The 16,560-nt window shown below is 41.6% G+C and overlaps 1 long non-coding RNA gene across 1 annotated transcript in view; it reads left to right on the plus strand.

The window, feature by feature from the left end:
* Positions 1 to 16,560, plus strand: part of LOC122461025 — a 144,159-nt gene that overhangs the window by 32,717 nt on the left and 94,882 nt on the right. The window contains exon 2 of the long non-coding RNA XR_006282705.1: positions 7,521 to 9,183. This is a non-coding gene — a long non-coding RNA (uncharacterized LOC122461025). The remainder of the gene's footprint in view (positions 1 to 7,520; positions 9,184 to 16,560) is intronic.

Below are 16,560 nucleotides of genomic sequence, written 5' to 3' on the forward strand. Positions count from 1 at the left end.
CAGATAATGCCCAGCTCCAGGAACAATTTTAAAAAATGTGTGATTTGTCTGTACTAAGAACAAGGTTTCCAATGCCATGATTTCTATAAAATCTCAAAGATAATGGGGATTCTCTTAGAATTTTTTAACTTAAATTTCCCATGGTTTCATTTGAAAGGAGGTTGTTTCCTTCATAATGTATTAGTTACCTCCAACGCTCTCTTACATTCAGCCATTAGATGCAAAATCTCTCTGTTACATCTGCTTGTTTTTTTAAAAGAAATTATATCTTGAGCTTCTTATGAATGAAAAATCTAGGTCACAGAGACCATATACTTATCCCAAAATGTGTTAAATAACTAATTTTAAGATACATATTTACGTACTTTATTTTGATCAAATCTTTTTTTTTTAATTTCACCCCAAATAATGATTTTAACAGAACATTTCCAAAGCTTATTTGATGCATGATTAATTGGATGTATTGCATGCTAGATTGCCTTACTGATCACAATCTAGGTTATTTTGATGAAATGTAGAATCAAGATTTAAACAAAGCTTTGTCTTGCTGAATTGCAATCTGCTTTATATCTGATTTGTTTTCTTTACCTCCTTATCTGTAGGAAGCTCAGATGTGGCTTAGTAAATAATGATGATATTATATGTAATCAGACACCTGTCCATCCCATTAAAACTGTCAGTTGTCACGTGTCATCCCTTATACGGAAAAATGTTGGCACTGTAACGTAAAAAGGAAAAAAAAATGTCATGCTTTAATCTTTTCATTGACCCTTCTGTGGAAAAGCTGCCAGCTAGTTTGTCTAAATTCTGGGCTTCAGAGATCACAGTAAACACAGGGCGGCATGGTTAGATACAAATACCTCCATAATATCTTAAGGTAATTTCACATGCCAGTAAATGTTACATTTTTTGAGAGATTCACAATCATGCTTTAAAATAAGTATGCTGAAACTTTAGCTTCCAATACTGCAGCTGATCGGGTGGTAGTCAATGGGGTTCTGCCTGGACACAGCAGCCTGTCCATGCTTTCAGTTACAGGACTGGGGCATTAGTGACTAATCACCTTTAGAATGCAGCTAGTCCATCTCTGTATTTTAAAATTGGTACCTTGTATGCTTTGATCCCACAGTCAGGATATTACTCTGGTTCTTACAGAATTAAACCCCCCAACAAAACCCCCAAACAATAAAGACTTAATTATATTTCCTCATTAAAAAGGAGATGTAATCTGCGGGGAGATGTGATTCAGCTCTATGAAGCTTTCCAAACAGTTTATTATGAATTCAAATAGTGATTATAGCTGGAATGAAAATGAAAGTTAATATAACCTGGTGCTTTAGTGTTCTATCCACCATATCTGTGCATGGATCATCATTTGCAGTAGTCAGTTCCTTTTAAGTGCCTGCCCCAGGGAAACACGCCATGAATAGTAGATGGCGGTTTCCTGTCAACTGAGGGGATGGGGAAATTTGGAGTGAGCTGATGTCTGTGCAGCTCTAATATTATCCCCATGTACTCTCAGTCAGCATCCAACAGCTTGTCCTCCACACTAGAGCTCTCACTTTCAATACTCTTCATAACCTACCCCCACACTGCTAATCATCTCTCATTCGCTATTGAAATGTTGACTCTGATTGGCCTGCGATGCCAGCCTCCATCGCCCTTTTGATAAATTTCCCAACAAGCCCCTTTGTGCTGTCTCCCATGCTGCCCCTCATGCTTGGGAGGAGCTCCCTTGTAAACTTCCAAAAAACACCTCATTATACACCCTTCAAATTCTTCTTTGCTATGATGCCTACAAAAAACTTGACAAAGGTTGGGCTGCTGGTGTGCTGAGACCATCACTTGCTGTGCTGACCAATATTGTTTCATTGTTTTCTTCTCCATCTGTCCATGTCCATCTGTTGTCTCTTATCTTAAACTTAGACTGTAAAGGCTTTGGGACAGGGACTGTCTTTTTGTTCTGTTTGTACAACATCTCGCACAATGGGGTCCTAGTCAATGACTGGGGTTCCTAGCTGCTATGGGGATACTGCTACAAATAATAACAGTAAATGTCATGCTAGCTCTTCAGTCCATCCGGGGGCGGGGGGGGATTGATAATGGAACTAGGAGGATTGCTTCCCCAGGGCCTCCCCACAGCTGCATATTTGGTGGTATGAAACTGGCCCTGATGAGACAGTTTATTGCATGTCTACACTGGGCCAAATTCTGCACCAGCGCACACCCATCGATGTCCATAGGCTCGCACCAGTGACTAGGTCAGTACAGAATGTATTGGAGACAATTTTTTATTTCAGAAGGTGGAGAAAGCCAACAGGGGAGAGGCTGCTTTAGATTTGATTTTGACAAATAGGGAAGAACTGGTTGAGAACTTGAAAGTGGAAGGCAGCTTGGGTGAAAGTGATTATGAAATGATTCTAAGGAATGGTAGGAGGGAAAACAGCACAATAAAGAAAATGGATTTCAAGAAGGCAGACTTCAGCAAACTCAGGAAATTGGTAGGTAAGATCCTATGGGAAGCAAATCTAAAGGGAAAAACAGCTCAAGAGAATTGTCAGTTTTTCAAAGAGATTAAGGGCAAAAGAGCAAATTATCCCACTGCATAGGAAAGATAGGAAGTATGGCAAGAGACCACGCGGGCTCAACCAATGATCTGAAACTCGAATGATCTGATCTTCAGTGATCTGAAACTCAAAAAAGAGTCCTACAAAAAGTGAAAATTAGGTCAAATTACAAAGGATGAATATAAACAAATAACACAAGTAAATAGGGACAAAATTAGAAAGACCAAGGCACAAAACGAGATTAAGCTAGCTAGAGATATAAAGGGTAAAAAGAAAACATTCTACAAATACATTAGAAATAAAAGGAAAACCAAGGACAGGATAGGCCCGTTACTCAATGAGGGGGGAAAAACAATAACAGAAAATGTGGAAATGGCAGAAGTGCTAAATGACTTTTGGTTCAGTTTTCACTAAAAAGTTTAGTAGCAGTTGGACATCCAGTGAAAATGAGGTAGGATCAGAGGCTAAAATAGGGAAAGAACAAGTTAATAATTACTTAAACAAGTTAAATACCTTCAAGACATCAGGGCCTAGTGAAATACATCCTAGAATACTCAAGGAACTGACTAAAGAGGTATCTGAGCCATTAGCAATTATCTTTGAAAAGTCTTGGAAGACGGGACAGATTCCAGAGGACTGGAAAAGGGCAAATATAGTGCCAATCTATAAAAAGGGGAATGTATTTAACAGGAGTGTTGTAAGTAAGACACAAGAAGTCATTCTTATGCTCTACTCCATGCTGATTAGGCCTGAAGTGGAGTATTGTATCCGGTTCTGGGTGCCACATTTCAGGAAAGAGGTGGACAAATTGGAGAAAGTCCAGAGAAGAGCAACAAAAATCATTAAAACATGAAAACGTCTAGAAAACATGACCTATGAGGGAAGATTGAAATAACTGGGTTTGTTTAGACTGGAGAAGAGAAGACTGAGGGGAGACATTATAACAGTTTTCAAGTACATAAAAGCTTGTCACAAGGAGGAAGAGAGAAAAATTGTTCTCCTTAACCTCTGCAGATAGGACAAGAAGCAATGGACTTAAATTGCAGCAAGGAAGTTTTAGGTTGGACATTAGAAAAAACTTCCTGTCAGGGTAGTTAAGCACTGGAATAAATTGCCTAGGGAGGTTGTAGAATCTCCATCATTGGAGATTTTTAAGAGCAAGGTATACAAACACCTGTCAGGGATGGTCTAGTCCTGCCTTGAGTGCAGAGGACTGGACTAGAAGACGTCTCAAGGTCCCTTCCAGTCCTATTATTCTATGAGAACTGGCTCAGAATATTCCAACCAGCATTGTAAGATGAACCTAAATCTGCAGCCCGTACAGCAGCCTGAGTAATGATTGCAGAATCAGGCCCCTACATGATGTACATTTTATTAAGTTTGTCTGCTTTGCAGATCTGCGGTGAAAATATTTTTTAAAAGCTCAATGTGGAAAACACATTTTCTGTTCTCTTCTTAAATGTGTATTTCTTGTTCAAATATAACCCCAAACTTTGCAGGATATATGATGTTTTCTTTAAATTACTCCTCGTTTCCCAGCAACTTAAAAAAGTTAAATGTTTTAAGATCTCAGCACAAAATGGAAAGGAAAAAAAACCCCCTTATTTCCAAGCCTATTTTAATTTTTTTCTGATTTGGGTTTAGAGGAAAAAGAAACCAAAAAGAAAGGAAATATCAACTTAGGTGGTCTATACTTTTCTAACATCGATATTTTTAATCTCCATCTGAAGGTTATATCTGGGTAGAGGCAGATGGGAAGGTGGCGGATGCACTACGGCCACTACATTTGAAAACAAAATTCTGCTTTGTTATAGCTGAACCTTAAAGGAGGCATCGAGTTAAATCATTCTCTCTAATCTAATTGATCTCTTCCCATGTGTTCTTTAACAAGTAATCTCATTTGGTTTGAGAACCTGCACTGCCGATTGAAAAGTCCTTTGAAAATTAGGTTAGAGCATGTCTAGGAGTCCAGAGATGCCTTAAAATAGTTTTTCTGATCAGATACCAACCCCCGAATCTAGCACTGCTCTCACCTCTTAAAGCCACTTTATAAATGGGCTCATTCTCTTCTCCCTCCCAACCATCGCTGCTGTAAAGCAACCGTTGAACACTTGTTGCAAACAAAACCGGGTGCTGTTGGATACATGGACACTTGCATAATTGTAAAAGGATTAAGAACGATTAATAGAAAGGTTGATACAGTGATTAGGGGTGCTGTGTTTAAAGTAATGTCTTGCACAGTTATTTGATAGTATTTAGTTGTTGCCTGCTCCTCTGAGCATCATTAGTGTCCATTGAAACCCATGGGGATTGCAGGTTCTCAGTGCCTCTTAGGTTCAGGCTTTAGGGTCTGACCTAGCTCCTACTTACTTTAACGGGCTTTGGATAAGGCCATTAGTTAGGTTACATAGGCTAGATCCCCAGGTGTGCATGGGCCTTCATGGTGAGAAGAAAGTAGACTGGGGATGCATTCAACCACCTTTCTGCTTCCTGGATCTTTGTGTCTATTTCCCCCAGGCTACTTTGAAAATCTTGACCCCAGGACAAATGTAAAATGTCAAGCAATGGAAAGTGATTCTCAAAAGGACTGTAACCTGTGGACTATGTAAAATATTCTCCCTCCCATCCCAGAAAGGCTGAATCGAACTTGTCAGACATAACTGTTTGTTGTAACCATAGAAGATCTGTTTTTATGACAGAGGAACTCACTGTTAGTAAGGCTCCAAATGGATTTGGATTAACTATCCTGTTATAGTCTTCTCTTTCTTCCATTTTAAAGTTTAACAAGCCTGAACTATATTTTGGTTCAAATACCCTCATGTTTCTACTGCTTTTCTGGGTATAATACAATGTAATGATTTACAGTTTCATGCAATGTAAAATGACTTGTCTGCCTGTTACATGGCTTTACCTCATTGAATGCACTAGGTACAACTAAAATCATAAATCTACTAGATGACAAAACATAAAATTTACATGCAAGATCTAATCTAGCCTGTTCTGACTGATTAAAAAAAAGGGCCACTAGTGAGTAGTAAATTAAGTCTCAGTATAAAAGTTTTACCTGCAGGTGCTAAATCATTTGACCATATCAGGCTCATAGGACTATCTTTGTTAATAACTACAGTGCCTGGTTATCAGCCATTGGGTTAGTAAAGAGTACAAGGGAAGGTCAATATTTGCCAAGCCTCTCCTGTATAAGTAATGGCTTTCCAGATCCTCGTGGATTACTTTTGTCATTTTTGTGATTACATTGTTTTTCATCAGGATGTTATCAAAGCGTGGGGCATTGAGGCAGTGTTGTGTACAGTTAATAGCAAGCCAGTGAGTGCTGCAGGAGGGCAGAGAAGGTTTAATGGAACAGAGCTGGTATTCTGCTTTTTGAGGCACTGACTAGATTTCCAGGCTGGGCTGAGAGAGTCACTGAATTGCACAGATGACTAATTCATCCAAGCATCTGAGCTGTATGATTTTACTCTTAAAGTGGAATCGGCTAATTAAAGTTCAATGCTGGGCTTAGTCTGGTTGGTTGACTGGGGTTCTTTAATGTCATGCAGAAATGTTTCAAAGAGTATCTAATTCTGTTTCCCCTAGTTTCAATGTACAATACCCAATACTGCAAGGAAAGGCCCCTGTACCCCTGTCTGTGTATTCAAGTGCCCAAGTGCGTGCACGCTAAATATGATCTTAATGACCACAAACCTAACTGCCAATATATTTGTTTATAATTCTTCTCTTCACGGTAAAATTGAGTTGTAGCTTTTCCTCTTGTGATTTATTGAAATCCTGACTGCAACAGACTATTTCCTGCTGAGCCCAGGCTGCATGTGTGAAAGCAAAGCAGGTGGTATAGCTGCTGTGAATTGGGAAGATTTAAGCAAAGGATGGATTATATATTTCATTGCAGTTTGAGAGAGTTTTTTCTTGCTTTCAGAAGTGGATAAAATCAAATGAGCCCTACAAATAAAATCTTGAAGTATATGGTTAAAAATCTGTTTACTTTGGTTAATTAATATACTTGGTTTAGATATTTTAGACAGGACTTTGCAAGTTAAACCACAAAAAAGGACAAACTGAAACTCTCAGAAAACCAGGGAATTGAGAGTTTAAGGCTGAAATGCTATCCCTAATGAACTATGCTGTGTATACTTGGTATTGCAGTACTACAGTGCAATATGGCCAATGGTTTGGAGATGTGATTAATCTATAGAAATCAAGGAGGATTGAGTAAGACTTTAAGCTTCTGGCATGGCCCATGCAGAATATAAGGAGCTCCTCTGTCTACCTAGAGCTTTGACATAAAAGGCATCAAAACAGCATTCACTTTGAGCTGGATGCAAACTAAGGACCTTAACTACACAGTCTTTGAGAAAAGTTCAAAGAAAGCAATTGCATTAGAAGCATCAGCCCAGCAACTGAACTTCTCACTGGAGAGTAAAGAGCATGGCTAGGGATTTAGTCCATTGACTTATTTTGAGTAGCGTTCCTTTACTTTCTATTAGCAAACTATCCTCTGTCACAATAGTCAGATACTACAGCAATGAGAGCAGTATAGAAACCTATATACAGTTTTCTTGGCAGGTATAAACCATCTTCCCGCCTCAGCTCAAGGTAGCAGGGAGTAGTGGTGTAAGCTGCTCTGCTTCATGATGTGGTTGTCCCTACCCATGTGAGCCTTGGGTCCAAATGGCTCTGGTCAATAGTACCTGAGAAGGGCCCCTGCTCAGGACAATGAACAAAGGCCAGTGACAGACAAAGCGGATGAGAGACAAGTTTTCCAATGATGGTGAAGGTGTATGAGCTACAATTATGGAGGCATAGATGACATAGGGCGAAAGAAGAGTTAAATCTTCATGATGCTCATCTGCGCACTCAGGAACCAATGGCATATGGCAGAAGAGCTTTTGGGAAGGGGGATGGTGTACACCAAAATAAATCTCCTCTGTCTCCCAGGTAACAACAAGGCACAGTGAAATGAAGGGGCAATCAGCCAGGGCAGACTGAGACAACTGCAGCAGGATTAAAGCCCCTGCTGTTACCGACTCCAGGAGGGGTATAACCCAAACCCCGCTTAGGGAAAGCACAGCCCCAATGAGCCCAACTTCCTGCAAGTCCAAACCAGACCTTAGAGGCATGGAACATGAAGCATCTTAATGCTGAATGGCATTGGGCGTGAGACAGGTCTTGTCAGAGAACTCATCCGCTAACCAGATCATAATTGCTGACATTACAGAGGCTCATCTTCCACAAAGTGATCAAGTTACCATGGAAGGAGCAACCTCCCTCTACTCCAGTGGTCTACACCAAACTCCAGGTGTGGCGCCTGTTGTTAGACGACCTCTAGCATAGATTTTAACCACATCTCTCCACGCTTACTGTATGATTGCTTCCAACATTGTGGTGGACACTTAAAATTTGTTGTTGTGGTCTATGCTCTGACAGAAGATCTAGCTCCTGCAGAAAAGGACACATTCTACCACCAGATAGCAGAAAAAATCCAGTCAACTCCATCACATGACACACTGCTGGCACTTGCAGCTTTCAATGCTATGAATGGATGCAATCAAACTGGGTATGAAACTCTAAGAGATCCCTTTGGTTTGAGTTTCCCCAATGACAACACCACTTGGCTTTTGACATTCTGTGCCACTGAGGGCTTGTCTGTTATGGGCTCCTGGCTTAGGAACTGTAATAATCATTGCGGAATCTGGATTTATAACAATGGATGTGGTGCAAAAGAAATTGACTACATCCTCATCAGAAATTGTTCCATAGTAAAATCTCACTGGGTCTTTGGTGATACAGATTCACCAGCAAACTCAAGCCATAAACGAGTCATTGCTCAGCTTTCATATCATCTTCCAGCTCCTCACAAGCCAGATGTCCACCAACAGTATGATATCTAGCATCTTTCAAATGATCCTGCTGAAGCTACACACAGGGCATTGAGGATCATTGATGTAACCTCAGAACCTTCTAGAACCACCTAGAGTGGCGTATGTAACGTTGTATTACATGATGCCACTGGAACTTTCAGCTTCAGATGAATGTGCAAGAAACCTCTTTCTGAAGAGACCCTTAATATGTCAGTAAAAAAGGCAGAAGCATACAGGCAGGCATATGTCCAAGAACATAAACTGATGAAAGGTGTCTTCCAGGACATGGCAAAATGTGACTGTGATGCATCAATTCCCTGGCCAATGAATCAGAGGACAGCCTAAAGGACAACAATCTGCATCCTTCCTACAAAGCCACCGTGTGCCTGGTCTGGAAGCTATAAACAGCTTTTCAACGTCCCCATCACACAAGCAAACAGCTCTCCCTGCTCATCAATAGATTGAGGTCCTGGACAGATGGAAAACTCAATATGAAAGTGTGCTGAACCACATACCTGCTGATGACTGTTCAGAGCTACATGACCTTGCAAACTGCACAGCTGCAGACCCAGGGGCAAACACAGATCCTCTGTCAGTTGAGGAAGTATAAAAGGCCATCCAAAAGTTATGGAATGGACATGCTGCTGGACCTGATAATGTTCCACCCAAACTGTTCAAAGATGCCTTGAAACCAGGGAACATTGGCCTGCATCAACAGTTCTTAAAAGCATGGGCATCAGGTAAAGTACCAGCAGAATGGAAATATGGCATCATAGTGTCCCGGTAGACGGACAAAGAATCTCATATCAAGTGTGGCATCAGACCCAGAACACGAATGATGTAGCCATTGCTAACTTGGAAAGAAAGAGGAAAATCCTGGCCCTGTTTATGTTGATGGGAGCTTTGCCACTGATGTCAATAGAGGGGAGGGGCATGCCAGGAGGGACACTCAGGTGGAGGAGTCAAGCAACCAGCTCTCCTGAAGAAATTCTTTGTGGTTGCAGGCTAGGGAAGGTGGGCTCATTCCCCATCTCACTGATTGGGTTGGGATGCAGGCCATCAGAGCCCTGTCTCAGAGATAGTGAAGGTCAGGAGGCAGCACGATCCTGTTGGATGTGGGATGGAGGGATAGTGAGCAAATCTCTGCTCGGTTTGTGGTTGACGATGAAACCCATTACCAGGTTTGTTTTGCTTGGGTTCAGTGTGAAAAATTCAAATTGTGAATTTTGGGAGCAGCTCCCAATGGTAGCTGAAAAATGCTACAGCTGGAGATGTGTAATGTGTGCCAGCGATACAGCTGCTCAGAAACCTGTGCAAATAAATTGACTGACATTTTCTAATTTTTACTGATTTTAAAAAAAAATTATGTGAAAAATTTTGTCCAAATTTTTTTCCCATCAAGATTTAATTTTTTTATTTTAAAAAAATTCACAAAAGGATTGAAAAGGAGGAAAAATCAACCAGTTCTGACCTGTGGGACTGTATGGGATGTGTGGGGAAATGGAAGAGTTCTAAAAAGAATGGAAACCTTCCAACTTCCAACGCACTGAGTGTTGGTGCTTATGTTCATCTTGAGTGGTGCCCAAATTCTGCTGCCTTACTGGTGCAAAAATGCAGTAAGAAAAGGGAATGATCGTTTTTAAAATATCATAATCAGTGTCCGTGAAGAATAAAAACAATCAGGGTGACATTATTCTTGAAAGATTTTCTGTTCCTTGGTGGCATCCAGCTGAATACTGGCCTTAAAATTCTCCCAGCAGCAGGGTCAGCATCTATGACCAGACACGTACGGTAGATAGAAGGTGGCAATGCCAAGCTGTGGCAGATAGTTTTCAAGCAGTGGCAGCTGGAGAGGTCTTTACCCTTTTCTTCTGGCAGCTGAGCTGATCTCTCTTGAGATGTTTGTGGGGCTCTAAAGTGGCCAGGCTGCTGTGAGGTTGGCTGGTTGATATTAGTTCCCTGAGCTCTATTTTTGCTTTGCCTCTTTGTTTAAAAAGATGAGTATTAGAGTTATAGCTGTGTTTTGTGCCTGCCAGCACCATTACAATGAATGATCTGTCAGCATTTTCAGGAAAAGGTTTTAATTTCAGGCATTTACAACTCAGCAATAAAAACTTGCTTCAAGCTGGAATATGAAATACAAGTGCTTAGCGCTGGAATTAATATTTATGTACAATTTCTCATAACAATGGGTTGGCAATTTAAAAATTATTCCAACTTAACTCCCCTAACTCTCTCCTCAGTTTACTGGAACCAGGTTGCTTTTAACACAGTGATCTTAGTGTTGGAAGCCTCTTTGAGTCTCTAGGGAACAGTCTTCTTCGGATGAGCTCAGAAGGAAGACTGTTTATACCTGCCAAGGAAACCCTGTCTATTCTGTATGGGTTCCCATACTGCGCTCGTCACTGTAGTATCTGACTATTTTGTTGGAGGACAGCTTGTTAATGAAAAGTAAGGGGATGTTATTCAAAATAGGTCAATGGACTAAATCGCTAGCCATGCTTTTGACTCTCCACTGAGAAGTTGAGTTGCTTGCTCAAGTCTTCTAATGCCAACTTTCTTTGAAAGTTTCTCAAAGGATCTGTGCACTTAAAGTCCTCAGCTTGCATCAAACTCTCAAAGTTAATGCTATTTTGATGGTTTTTATGTCAAAACTCTAGGTCTTTTTACAGAAACTGGGCAAGCTTTGATCTAATGACTTGTTGGTAGAAGTTTGAAGAAAATGAAGTTGATACTGAGGTCAAGCTTAAAGATTCTTCCACTGTGAGAAACTCCACTGATTGGGGAAAGATTCATTGGGGGCACAGTCTCAGCTGCTATAAATTGTCATAGCTTCTGTGGAGCATTTGCTACCACCATTTACACCACCTAAGGATCTCCCTCAAGGAATCTGTCTCCTATTGGAAGAGTCATTCATAATAGATGAATCTTAAGCTTGGCCAGCTGTAACACCATTGTCTTTTTTCTTGTATATTTTGAGATTTTGGTTAGATGATTACACATAGGCACTGTACACATATAGGAAAGCTAAGTCTTATCCTTAGATCTGCAAACGTGTGAACGTGAGGAACTTTTAAGAACAAGGATGGTCCCACTGAACTATCAATATTTGCAAGTTATGCTGTAGGAGTCTAAGCCTCTGCCCTGGGCTATCAAGACACCCTAGAATGACAGGTTCAAATTTCTAAAGTGTCTACATGAAGCAATTACCACTGCTGTCAGCAGGAGCAAAATATACGACCACAGGAAAGGGTAAGGAGAAAGGGAGATGCAAGGCAGTTCAGAGAGAATAAGGACCAAACTGAACTCAGCTCTTCATCCTTGTGGAGCCAGTTCTATGCAGTTTGTCTGTGGGGCTCTCTTTTGGAGGAGATCATTAACCCTGCAGATAACACAGATAATGCCAGCAGGGCTCAGGCATCAGAATGTGGAGAGGCAAATGAAAAACAAATATAGGGTCAGATTCTGAAGAGCACCTTATTTCACATGCACCCATATTGACTTCTATGATCACTACCCTACACAGCGGAAATAAAGGTATTAGTAGCTGACTCTAAAATGTTGTGGATCTCTGCAATGTTTGAAGTTCAGGTTTGGTTCAGTGAGAGTTCAGGTTGGTCCTCGTTTTCTCTGAACGGCTTTGCATCTCCCTTTCTCCTTACCCTTTCCTGTGGTAGTAAATTTTGCTCCTGCTGACAGCAGCGGTAATTGCTTTATGTAGAATAAAAATCCTCCATTCTCTTGCTCTATTTTTTATAGTGTATGAAAACTTACACAGCTAAGTTTAAAAGGACAGAAAATTTCATGGTGTTTGCAATAAGAGCGTGTTTTATGCTTGGTGTTAAAGCCAAGAGAATGCTGGACTGATATGGAAATGTCAGGGCATAGAGCTGTTTCTGAGGCTATAAATGTTTCTTTTATTTCCTTTCCCCTTTTACACCAGTTGCCATTAACTTTAAACTTTCCTGGCATTTGCAGCAATAAAAAGGGCAAAAATCTTGGGGCTCTAATCTTCTGTTCTTGAACCAAACTTTCCAGCTTCCAATGCTGCTGCAGTCCCCCCGTGCTTTCAGAGACAGCTGGGAACTCATCTGCATGTAAGTAAGCACTGGAGCACCATCATGTGTAAGGGTGAGAATAGGGCTGCCAACTTTGTAATATTTAAAAACTGGACACTCCAGCAGGAGTGCTGGGACCTTTCCTCCCCCACCACAGGCCCCGCCCTGCCTCTTCCTCCTGCCCTGTCCCCATTCGCTCCTCTTCCCCCATCGCTCACTGCTATTCCCCTCTCTCCCCTGCCCGGGTTGGGAGGGACTCGCCTGCGCAGCAGTGACAGGGAGCTGCAGCTGTCTGACATAAGTAGGAGGCGGCCCCAGTAGACTGGGGGCTGGCGTGGGTGATGATCCGGCACCTCTCCGCCGCCCCTGCCCACAGTAACCAGACTTTGCGTGTCTGGTCAGATCTGTCAGGTCCCCTTTTTGACCAGACTTTCTGATTGAAAACCGAGCACCTGGCCACCCTAGGTGAGAATGAGCGCTGACCTCACCAATCCCTCTTCACATACATCCTCCAGTGCTCAAGTCCTCTCGCACATTTGTGTGGTGGTTATAGAGTGTGGGCAGTATTGTACTGTTCCCTTAATGACCATGTGCTGAGGAATGAGGGCGTGCATGGTATTCCCTCACTATCCATATTAGAAATCAAGGATGAAGTGGCAGCAGGGCCCAGCTGAGCACCACTGTGCCCCACTGATGATCCATTTTAAGTTTCGCATCACTCCTGCATTGCTGCCTGACAGCACACTCCAGCAAAGCCAGAGAGCACAGATGATTCCCTCACCCCTCATGCAAGAGCTGTTAATCTCATGGTTTTCCCTTGGTGAAACTCACCATTATCATAAATGTGCCAGAGCTTCTTTGAAATTCAGCCCAGGCCTCCTTACAATTTAGTTGCCCTTCACCAACTTTGCCTGGCCTCAGTTTGAGTTTTGCCAGCTGGCAGGCCATGTTGGGGAAGTTTCTATAGCTCTAATGTCATGGATGTTTAGAGTGCAGTTCATTGCTATTTGAGTGATTTGTTTATGTCAGAAATTGTAATGTGTCTCTCTTGTACTACTCTAAGGAATTATCTGGAGACAAGCATTTCTGGAACACTATGTCCTTTGGCAAATCTCCCCAGACTGTTGTTTAGGACTATAACTTCTGTTGATTTCATAGTCTGCCACTAATACAGATATAGGTGCATGGAAAACAACTCTTTGTGGATGGGTCATTACACAAAGTAAAATTATTTCCCTATGTTATTCCTCCCCATATCCCCCCGCTGTTCCTCACACATTCTTGTCAACTGCTGGAAATGGCCCACCTTGATTATCTCTACAAAAGGTTTTTTCCCCTCCGCTCTCCTGCTGGTAATAGCTCACCTTAAGTGATCACTCTCGTTACAGTGTGTATGGTAACACCCATTGTTTCATGTTCTCTGTGTATATAAATCTCCCCACTGTATTTTCCACTGAATGCATCCGATGAAGTGAGCTGTAGCTCACGAAAACTTATGCTCAAATAAATTTGTTAGTCTCTAAGGTGCCACAAGTACTCCTTTTCTTTTTGAGAATGCAGACTAACATGGCTGCTATTCTGAAATCTCTCAGTACCGCAGATTAATTTTTAAGTCTAAGGCACTGTTGCTGATTGGGCTACAGTTTAACAGAACTCCATTTGGGATCTGCATTTTTGGAAAACAAACTTTGAAAGGGCTGTTAGTCAGAGGGTGAAAGCAGCATCTCTCAATCACCTTAACGGAGTTTCTTTATGTCTTTGCTCTCCAGAGGCTTGACTCTACAATGTGCTCTGCACAGGGAGATTCCAGCACTGTGGGAGGTTCCCACAGACTTCAGGATCAGGGCTCAGAGTCAGGGTCAAGCAGTGCTCCTGGGTCTTTAATTTGTCTTTAAGCGGACTTTAACTTTTGCACAGACTTTTGCTAGTGCACGCATTATTCTCATGAAAATGAGTAGAACTCCTCTGAAAGATTTGGCTCAGTACTTCTGTTAGTTTCACAGTGCTACCTTCCAAAGAAGCTTACTAGTTTTATCTCAGATCATGGCTCTGCTTGGCAGACAGAACTTAGATATGTTTATAGTGAAAGCAGGTTCTATTTAAGAAAGTATAGTGATTCAAGTGAAAGCAAGTAGAAGTACTGGAAATAAATGGTCACATACAAAATAACAACACACATTCTAGAACCTAGATTTACTTAACTAGATACTGTTATGTCTTATAAAGCGATGCTTACCCAAAGTCCTTCTAGCATTTTACAGCCAGGCTTGGCTGTGATCTTCCATTCATGAGACAAGTCACACTGTCAGCTTGCCTCCTTGGTGAAAGATTCCTTACCTCAAGCAACTCCCAGTTCCCGGCCAATGGGAGCTGCAGGGGCAGCTATTGGGGCGGGGCAGCCTGCAGAGCTCCCTGACTGCCCCTATGCATAGGAGCTGGAGGGGGGACATGCCGCTGCTTCTGGGAGCCGCACGGAGCCGCGGCACGCATGCACAGAGTTGCCCCTGATCCTGCTCCCCAGCTGGAGAGCGAGAGCAGGGCTAGCGCCAGATCCCACTCCCCCAGCGGAAGCCAGATTAAATCAGCTGGTGGGCTGGATGTGGCTCAGGGGCCATAGTTAGCCTACCCCTGATTTAACAAGAGAGAGAAGGCATAGTGAGGTAAGGAGGGCTGTGACACAGCTCTAGTCCACACTGCTTCTCCCCAACTGGAATTTGGTCTGTTAAGATCTCTGTCTGTGGGGCATAAATTAGAGTAGCCCCTAAGCTGCTCTAACTCTCACTAGGGCCTGCACAGACCGCATCCCAGAATCAAGGAGCCATACCCACTTGCTGTTGTCCCCCCTCCAATCCTGTGCTGTGTAGAGTCCTGTAACCAGATTTTGATTCTACAACTACAGCAGCACCTAAGAACACTGCTTTATTTTGGAAGCAAACTCCAGGAGGTTTCATTTTCAACTAAGATGTCATATGACATTTTGAGAAACTTGAGTGAGTATTTACCTTTCTGGAGTGGTATTTCCATTCCGTTCCACATAAATAAGCCAGGCAATAGCCAAAGAAATACAGGATATTTGCTGATATTACAGCAAAGAGGATTTATATGTGAAATAAATATTCCTGAACCTTTATAAAAGTGCCTAAAATATTTATGGTTGTTTTAGTTCGGTTTGCATGCTATATTGCTCTCTTCTGTTAAACAGTCTTTACACATGCAGGCTTTTTACATTAATCACTGTGTTCAGGCTGTGTTCAGCCGCCTGGACTGAAGAGACATCTATTGCATTCCAGCAGCCAGAGCCCAGTGATCTAATTTCTCTATTGGCTGTTTGATCCAATGGTTCATAAACCTGTAGCTATTATTACATTAGCAAAGATACATTTTGATAGCGAAGTGTCCTGTTAATGTTTCCCATTTTGTTCTCTCCTTAGAATTCATGATCAAAATGGAGTTTGAAGACATTACATGGCAATTTCTCCCCAATTAAATTAAAATCTACAGGTTGGGTAGACTACAAAAGCTGAATTGATTAAAGTAGATCTGATTGTTCTCTGTCTTGCAAATGTGCAGGATACTTTCAGAATTTTCCATAAACATATTTGTATCAACTGTTGGCCAAATAGAGAGAGACAAATCCAACCTTCATAGAAGATAAATAGATTTAAGATCGGGTTTACATCTAGTAAATGGTGCATATATAGAGATATAGGACCCGATTCTTCTTTTAACTACAGTAGTTTTACACCACAGCAATTTTGTTAAATTTACTGGAATTTGCCCTGATTTACATTGGGTCTACAGGATTCAAATGTGTCCATTCCATTTATGACAATGTGAGTTTGCACGTATGTTTAGTTTTAAGGCAGTACAGGTCTCTGAAACCCTCGACTCATGTCTGCCATGTTAGCTGCGGTAGATTTTCTGTTACACTTCTGTCCCATCTCCACTTTGAAGACTGCTCAACAGAGATTTCAATTATTAGGAGAAAGCTGGAAATACAAAGAGAAATTTCCCGTTGTTTGAAAACACATGAGCATCTTGTTCGTTCAGCTATAGTTC

This window comes from Dermochelys coriacea, chromosome 7, assembly GCF_009764565.3.
Source record: "Dermochelys coriacea isolate rDerCor1 chromosome 7, rDerCor1.pri.v4, whole genome shotgun sequence".
Classification (NCBI taxonomy): Eukaryota; Metazoa; Chordata; order Testudines; family Dermochelyidae; genus Dermochelys; species Dermochelys coriacea.